The sequence below is a fragment of the Grammomys surdaster genome, unplaced genomic scaffold, assembly GCF_004785775.1.
Source record: "Grammomys surdaster isolate TR1022 unplaced genomic scaffold, NIH_TR_1.0 131, whole genome shotgun sequence".
Taxonomy (NCBI): Eukaryota; Metazoa; Chordata; class Mammalia; order Rodentia; family Muridae; genus Grammomys; species Grammomys surdaster.
The window spans coordinates 6,431,126-6,439,893 of record NW_021604589.1 but is presented as its reverse complement, the minus strand read 5'-3'; the positions used below and the strand labels follow the sequence as shown (position 1 = coordinate 6,439,893).

The 8,768-nt window shown below is 39.0% G+C and overlaps 1 protein-coding gene across 2 annotated transcripts in view; it reads left to right on the top strand.

Moving 5' to 3' along the window:
- The window catches only part of Frmpd4 (FERM and PDZ domain containing 4), a 992,697-nt gene that overhangs the window by 153,374 nt on the left and 830,555 nt on the right, over nt 1-8,768 (top strand). The window lies entirely within an intron of this gene.

Genomic DNA, 8,768 nt, shown 5'->3' with positions numbered 1-8,768 from the left:
CTCTCTCTCTCTCTCTCTCTGTGTGTGTGTGTGTGTGTGTGTGTGTGTGTGTGTGTGTATGAGTGCCCATGTGTGCCATGGTGTGTATGTGGAAGCCAGAGGACAGTTGGAGAGATTCCATTCTGGGTCCTGGTGATCAGATCAAACTTGGGTCATTAAGCTTGGTGACAAGTACCTTTACCTGCTGAGCCATATTGCCACCTCTGACTCCTCCCTTTTACTTCTTATGAGTTATAACAAAACAGGTAAAATCCTGAGGGCATGAATGAAAATGAGATAATCATATACACATCCCCTTCAGTTAAAAGCCTTTAAATCAATATTTTCAGTACATTTTTATGTAGAATTCTTCACTCATAAATTATCTTATTTAGTTTGCTTAATGCTTCATAACATTTGTTCTTCTGTCTTTCTTATGATAGGAATTCTGAAATTTACAAACTTTCTAACTTATTTAGGAATTGAGGATTTAGCTCATTGGTAAGAGGCTTTGCCTACCATGTACAAGGAGCAGGGTTCAGTGGCCAACACTAGAACAAAAGGGCACCTATTAATATTCTAACCCTCTGGATGCTGTGCAGAACTGCCTCATGTTCCAGCTTAGCCTGGGCTAACATAATAAGGACTAGAACAAAAGTTCAGGTGTATGTATGCCCGACACTCAGGCATCTCATGCAGGAAGATCATTGTGATTTCCAGATCAGCCAGGGCTGTGAAACAAGATCCTACCTCAACAACAACATAATACTATAACACTATCAGCTATATAAAAGTTTTATCAAAATAATGTGGTAAATGTTAATCACTTTGGGGGAAAGTTTTTCAAAGTCAGAGATTGGCCACCTGTCCAAGTAGCCATGGAATTGCCAGTCGAGCCAATTAGCTCATTGGTAAGAGGCTTTGTTTAGCAAGCCCCAGTGTTCAGTGTTCAGCCCTAGAAAAAAGGCACTGATTAATATTGCAATAATAATTGGACTGCTCGGCAGCATGCCTTCTAGTTCAAGTTCCAGCTTAGTTTGAATTCTATACTTCCATTCTGTACTATGGAACTGTTCAACATTCACTTTGATTTGATGTGTTTAATAGTGAAGCAGGAGGGAAATATTCAAAGTAAGTTTTCTCCTATTTGAACCAAGGACCCAAGAATGAAACAAGAAGCCTTCAAAATGCCTTGACAGGTGTTGCTATGTTTTTTTTTTTTGTTCGTATTTTTGAGTTTGTTTCTTTGTTTCTTTTTAAATGAATCAAGGTTCCATGTATTCACTGCTGGCCTTGAACTTACTACCTTAAACTATTGTATCTCCTTGACCCCTTCAACAAATACTAAAAGTACAGTCCTATGTCCAGTTTTATGTGATGCTGGGGATGGAACTTAGGAGTTGACAAGCACTCTACTATCTGAGCTACATGCCCAGCCCCATCTTCCTGGGTATTTTTACTGGACCACTCTCTCATATCCTCCTTCTTCCATTCAAAGACTTAAACTGACTTCTCTCTGCTCACCAGTGGCGCTTTCACTGACTTCTTCTTCTTAGTTCTTCATGGTACATGTATCAAGAAGTTTGATTTTTGTTTAGAATTTGTGCATTGAAAGCATAGGTGTTGCTTTCTCACTTGTAGCCGGGTAGTACCAGGCTCCTCCTAATAGTTGCTCAATAAATATCTGTGAATTACTCATGAGACCAAGTCCCCCAAAAGTCACTCTATACCCACGTACACAGTCAGACAAAAGAGAGAGGTCAACACTGCTGATATTTTAGAAATCCATCTGAAACTTAGTGATCCTTAATTCTAGACATAGAGATGACTATACCCATTGTGGCAATGGCTGCCAGTATCAGACTGGCTTCATTTTTATGCATCATAAGAGATAATAAATCCTTCTTTTTTCAAGTACTGTTAATAGTCATCATTTATTTTTTCATATAATCTGTGCACATTCAGGTACTCCTTCTCCTCCTCTGTCTCCTCCCCTCTATTCCTCGTAATATACATGGTGCTGTCTCAGCAGTCTCATGTGATTGGTTGGAGATAGTCTTGATCTGTATCAAACAAAGCTTTCCAGATGTGTTGGGTCAAAGTAAACCAGGGGAAAACCCAGCAAAGATTAAACCCTTTCCCTCAAATGCTACATAATAAGTTTCAACTCTTCTCACTCCAAAATTTGTGTCCAGCAATTCTATTTTTTCTTCCTCTCTACCCCTCGCCCCACCCCCATACCCTAAGACAGGGTTTCTTTGTATATCCTTGGCTGTCCTAGAGCCAGCCCTTTAGATCAGGTTGGCCTTGAACTCACAGAGATCCGCCTGCCTCTGCCTCTCGAGTGCTGGGATTAAAGGCTTGTATGACAACTTCTCAGCTTATATTGAGATTCTTAAACTTCGATTGGTTAGACCAGCTCTGCCTTTAAAGGCATCTATACTCTAGGAGTATATGATCGCATTTCTAGAGGTGGAAGATTGTACTATAGTTGGGGAGGAAAGGAACCTGAACATGGGTCTTTTGGGGGGGTATTTTCTTTCTTTATATTTCAAATGTTATCCCCTTTCCCTGTCCCCCCTGAAACTCCCTATCCTGTCCCCCTCCCCTGCTTCTATGAGGGTGTTTCCCCACCTCCCATCCATACTTGCCTCCCCACCCTCAAATTCCCCCACACTGGGGCATCAAGCCTTCATAGGACCAAGGGTCTCTCCTCCTATTGATGCCCGACAAGGCTATCCTCTGCTTCATATGCAGCTGGAGCCATCAGAACCAGCACTGAGTTTCAGAGCCTTCAATGTCAGTTCTATTTTAGGATCCAAGTGTACCTATGCCCTAGTAGGGGAGACTAATTATGTGTATTTACACACTTCAAACTTTCTGAAATATTTATTGGTTTTATTGAATATACCTTTTCTTTAAGGACAACTAACTTCTCACTGGAGTAAATGTAGCATCAAATTGCATTATTTCAGTGGCAGGGCTGCTAATTATGACTCAGTTGATAAATGTGGTATGTGTATGCAACAACCTTGCCCCTTCATTTGTGTTTGCCTTTGTGATAATTTTCTTTCTAAATGAAACTGTTCAGATGAGAGCTGAAGGTGTCAAATTTTTATTTCAGTTAAATAGTCTTCACTTATTCATGGGGTTTGACCCAGCTCTCTTGGCTTAGGCTTTTCTTTCCCATCATTCTTAAAGGTTTGATGTATTTATCAAGATGGTTTGATAGTGAGGACCAGGCCATCAGGCTACTGCCTCATAATCTCAGGTTGAAAGAATTTCAAGTGAGAAGTGTGGGTCTACCATTCTGGGCAAGTAGATGGGAAGACCCCTCTGTGCCTCTTAGGTCAATCCATGGGTACCAAGACTCAAAGCTATTAAGAATTTATCGTCATTCCTATCATACCTGTGTCCTGTATGCCCTAAAGCTGGAAGTATGCTTGAGTTCCTTTCAGAAATAGTTTCTTTGCCAATAAATCTGAACAGAATGTGAGGGTCTGAAGATGCATTTGACTCCCATTTCCCCCAAGTAGAGCACCAATGTGGAGGACACTAGAACATAAAAGACATTCCCTTAGCAGCTTTAGACAGTGATTCCTAGCCTATGCCACTTTTAGGAACATCTCTCTGGTGAGGAGACTCTACTGAACTCATTCACAAACATGTAATTCCTTGCTAAATATAAAGATGGCACATGGGGAGTGTACTCTGTCCTTACAAGGAGAGACATGTGTTTTTACCAAAGACAGTTGGGAGGAACTTTATATTTTGAGATGCTTCTTTGATCAGGAGTCCCTATCTCTTTTAAAACAATCACCTGCTTGTAATTACTTAGCTGTGCCTGTTCTGTTGAGATTAGAAACCTTGTGATGATCAGTGTCTATCTCTCCCATGGTTGTATCTCTGAGATTCTCAATGATAAATGTAGATCAAATGCTAACAAATAAAGGATATCCAATAGTATAGAGATTGAACAATGGATAAATGCATCATATCCAATAATATAGAGAGATTTAATGCAGAGCAAATGAATAATAACAACAGTATATATGGATCAAATGGCAAATGAACAACATTCAGTTGTGTATGTAGGTCAAATGCCGAACAAATAAATGCCATCCTTGAGGATAGTGGCCATTATTACCCCAGATCATTTTTTGTGATTGTTATTTAACTTGCTTACAGAGAAAGATGTATCTGTTCCATATCACGTGAACTATAAAAACATATGTAATATAATACATATGCAATTGGTCCTCCTTTGTGGGTGCACAAGGTCTGGATCATTCCTGTACAGTAGTTTGTCTATTAACTATTCAGTGGAGATACTGAATTTCTAATGTTACCATAAACTATTGGTGATTTTTTTCATAATACTGTTGAGGGCTTTTAAGAAATGATATACATTTATCTGTAGGTCATCCTTTGGTGTTTGCAGCCAGTGCTTTGTGGACTATGGACCCGTTCTGTCCCTTATTCCCCACAGTTCGCCATATATCATTTAATCCCTGCAGGCTTCTTACAAATCACTCTGCTTTGGAGGAAAAACAGCTCTCATATATAATGGCTCATTCTAAAAGAGGGTGGCATGGATAAAGTTTCATTTGTTTAAGAAAAAGTATTTCCTTCTCAAGTATTTAAAAGCTTAGGGAGAGCAGTGGTTTTGCTGTGATAAATGCTGTGTTCAAGGTTTGAAGAAATCCATTTGGCTTCAAGCAAGCATATAGATTTATCTCACAGTTTAAGAGATTTAGACAAGGGAGACCAAACAATGGAAATAATTTTTTTGTGTGTTTCTGAAATCATGGAGGGGCATCTTTTCTCCATCTGTAAGTGGGAAAGCTTTTTCTGCTGTGCTTAAAACATCAGGTCATCTTCTTTTTTTCCTAAAGGGTCATAGCTATCTAAGCCAGGGGTTGGGACCCTAGTAGAAATCTTATCAATTATCATTCATCAGATGTGACCAGGGGCTTCAGGTAGGGCCTGTGCCATGGAGACAGGAAGAGACACTTACCATATGCATTTGAATCTGACTGCTTTGAAGATGGACGAAGTCTGAATGTGACTGCAAATTGAATTCGTTTTTATCTGTTCTGTGTTTGTCTGTTGAAATGGGATCATGCTATACCGTTCAGGTTCCTTGAAGCTTCAACAATAACCTTCTTTTAAAACATTGTTAAAAAAAGATTTATTTAATGTGTATGAGTGTTTTGCCTGCACATATATGTGTGTGTCACATTTATGCCTGATGTCTGCAAAGATTAGGATCATCAGATCCCCTGGAATTGAAGTTGTGGATGGGATGGATGGTTGTGAGTTGCCATGTGGGTAATGGGAACCCAACCCAGGTCCTCTGCTTCAGCAGCCCAGTGCTGTGATCAGAAGTATGTGGTCACCACACCCAGCTAAGTTCTTCTTTTGATAAACATAAAATAGCTCTACTAATCCCTCTCATTGTAAACTTGTTTCTAAGAGTAACATTTTAGCAGAAGGTTTAGATGCTCTCTGATGACACTCCTAGCCTTTGGGTTGATAGAAACTAGAGTTATATTTGTATACTCTAAACAGTTTCATACGATAATCACAAGGATATTAGGTCATATACAAAGATGAGCAGTAAATGTCTGTGAAGGGCAGCAAAATAGCCCGTGATATTTCACTCTAAACCTGTAAATTTCCAATTTTCCATGATCATAGAAGTTTTAAATAGCCAGGGGCTGGCAAGATGGCTCAGTAGGTAAAGGCACCAGCCATCAAGCCTGGTAACCTGGGTTCTGTCCATAAGACCCCAATGATGGAAGGAAAGAGCCAATTTTTATATTATCCTCAGACCTCCTCACATGTATCACGTCACTCATGTGCCTCCACCATAAATAAATAAATAAATAAATAAAATTAATCAGTCAACCTTGTAAAACAGTATGTGCATGTGTGTGTGTGTGTGTGTGTGTGTGTGTGTGTGTGTGTATGCTTATATGTGTATATTTAGACAGTCTTACTATGTGCACCCGTTTGACTCAGAATTTATTATATAGATCAGGCTGCCCATGGACACACAGAGGTCCATCTGCTTCTATCTTACATTATAGGATTAGAGGTGTATGGCACCACACCCATGACACCACACCCAGCACACAAGTAGAATATCTAAGACAAGTGAGGCTTTTTCCTGGGGTTTTATAGTAGTGATGCCATGTAAAATTAACAAGGCATAGATTTTGGGCAATGTGGTCAGTGTTTGATTCTAACTTGGAAAAGGCTGGGAAGAACAGTCTGACCATCAGAAACTTGCTTTCGATTATCTAGAAATGTTTTACTGACACACAGTAGGAACTGACATCCTCAAGAGCAATTGCTAATCCTTGAATCCTGGACTCTTTAGTACACAGGCAATAGGACACAAAAATGATTCTCAGTCAGCAGTCCAAAGTATAGGAATAGTAGCATGTACCTTCCCAAAACATGACTTGCTCCCAACCTCCCTCCCTTTCTGGCTTGGTACATAATGGCTGGGAAGTGAAGGTCAGTGTGACAGTTTGAATGACAGTGTTCCCCATCAGCTCTGGTATTTGAATGCTTGACATCCAGTAGGCAGCACTGATTCAGGTAGCTTAGGAGGTGTGGCCTTGTTGGAGGAAGTAAGTCACTGGGAGATGGATTTGAAGTTTTAAAGTTTTAGCCATTCCCCAAGTGCTTTCTCTACGAGTGGCTCAAGATATGAATTCTTAGCCGTTCCTTCCATCATGACTGCTGCCCCATAGTAATTCTCATACCATGATGAAAGCTAACCCTTTGGGATTGTAATCCCACAAAACCTTTTTCTCCTATAAGTTTCCTTGGTTGTGGTGTTTTTATCACACCAATAGATACACAACTAACATGGGTGGATTTGTTTCATTTGTTTTCAACTAGCAAAAGGAATTCTGATACTGAAGGAAATGCCATGTCTTTCTGAGAGGTCCTGAAGCTTTGAAAATTCTAGGTATCTGTTCCAGTGGACACGGAACTGTGCAATCACACTGCCAAGGCAGCATGATTAAGCTACCAAGTAATTTATTTGCATATATAACCAACATGACCCTTCCCATTTGAAAGCAAAGCCTTAGGCTGACTTTCTGTTGACAGATTACTTTCCTCAGAAATAGTGATTGATGTCAGGCCATAACCACTTGCAAACATGTCTTCATTTGAGAGAGAAACTTTGAAAATCATAAAGTACAAATATGGTTCCAGAACATTAGAGATTAAAAATACAAAAAATACAAGTATATGAGAATTATGTCATTTAATAAATAATAGCTCTAATTCAGAAATTATTTTATATATTATCTCACTTAATCCTGATAACCAATCCTTATAAGGAAAGTATTATTATTTTAATATTTTTGCTAAAACTGAAAGTTGGGTATGAAGAAGTTAATTATTTTGTTCTTTGTTTTTTTTTATTTTTTGGTGCATTTTTTATGCATTGCTGTTTTGCCTGCTTGTACTTCTGTGTGAGGATGCCAGTTCATCTGGAACTGGAGTTACAGACAGTTCTGTGCTCCCACATGGCTGCTGGACATGGGTCCTCTGGAAGAGCAGCCAGTGCTCTTAATCACTGAGCCATGTCTCCAGCTCCCAAAATGTTAATTTCTAAAATGGGAATAAGGAACTAAGTTGCAGAGGCAGCCGACCACTCATCCCCAAGGGTTCAAGTCATGGCTATATTGCTTCTTCATTTAATTTTGCAGATGGCTGGTGACTTAGTAGAAAAGAAATGAATTTCAATAAAATATAGAGTAAAAACATAAGTCTCTGAATATATCTCAAGCCTATAACCCTTTCCTGAAATTCTAGAATCCCAAACCTAGCCAGGAATGATGGTATATACCTACAATCTAAGCATTCAGGAAGCTGAGCTAACAGGTTTTTTAATATAAACTAGTATTGGCTATATAGCAAGTTTCAGGTTAGCCTAGGCTATGCAGTGAGACACTGTTTGAACAAACATGCATAGAAATTAAAAAGGTTTGAAAAGCCGTTATAAACTTGGTCTCCAAATTCATTGAACTGCAAAACTTAAAGGGAACCAATGTATGTCCATTGTAATTGTCTTTTCTCTCTTTGACTATAAACTTACTGTGTCTAATACATGGGGCTGTGGAAATGTGAAGGACTGTACATAAAATATTCCCATCTTGTCAGGTTGCGTTTCGTTTCTTTGAAGTTACAAATGATCATGCAATGATTTGGTTAATCTTTGCAGATGTGATCCATATTTTTTTAAAGCATTTGTTAAAGTTTGCAATTAACTTGAGCTCTCTTTCCCCCTGGAACACTACACTGGCTTGAAATTCCCTTGATGGTGCTTGTTTTGTGTGACAGCTAATTTTATGTGTCAACATGGCAGGGATGTCCTAATAGCTGGCAAAGCATATCTGATTGTGTCTAGGAGAATGTTTCCAGAAGAGATCAACACAAGAACTGAGTGGCTGAATGAAAAGGATAAGTAAATAAATAAATAAATTGCTGTGGGTTTGTAGCCATGCTGTCTGTCAAATGCATATTGTTATGTTACCTGGTAACTGGGGTTCCCTTTTTAGGGTCATAGTCATGTTGATAAAAGAATTTAGAAATGGACTCAGAAGGGAAAACCTCAAGGAACATTTTATCAGAATTTGAAAGAAAGCATAGAAGGGAGGCAAACTGTTAATCCCAGCAGTTCTGGGGATAAGGGTGATATACAAAAGAAGAGAAAGTCATATGTAAAAATATATTTATTTTTATTACCTTAAAGCATTCCT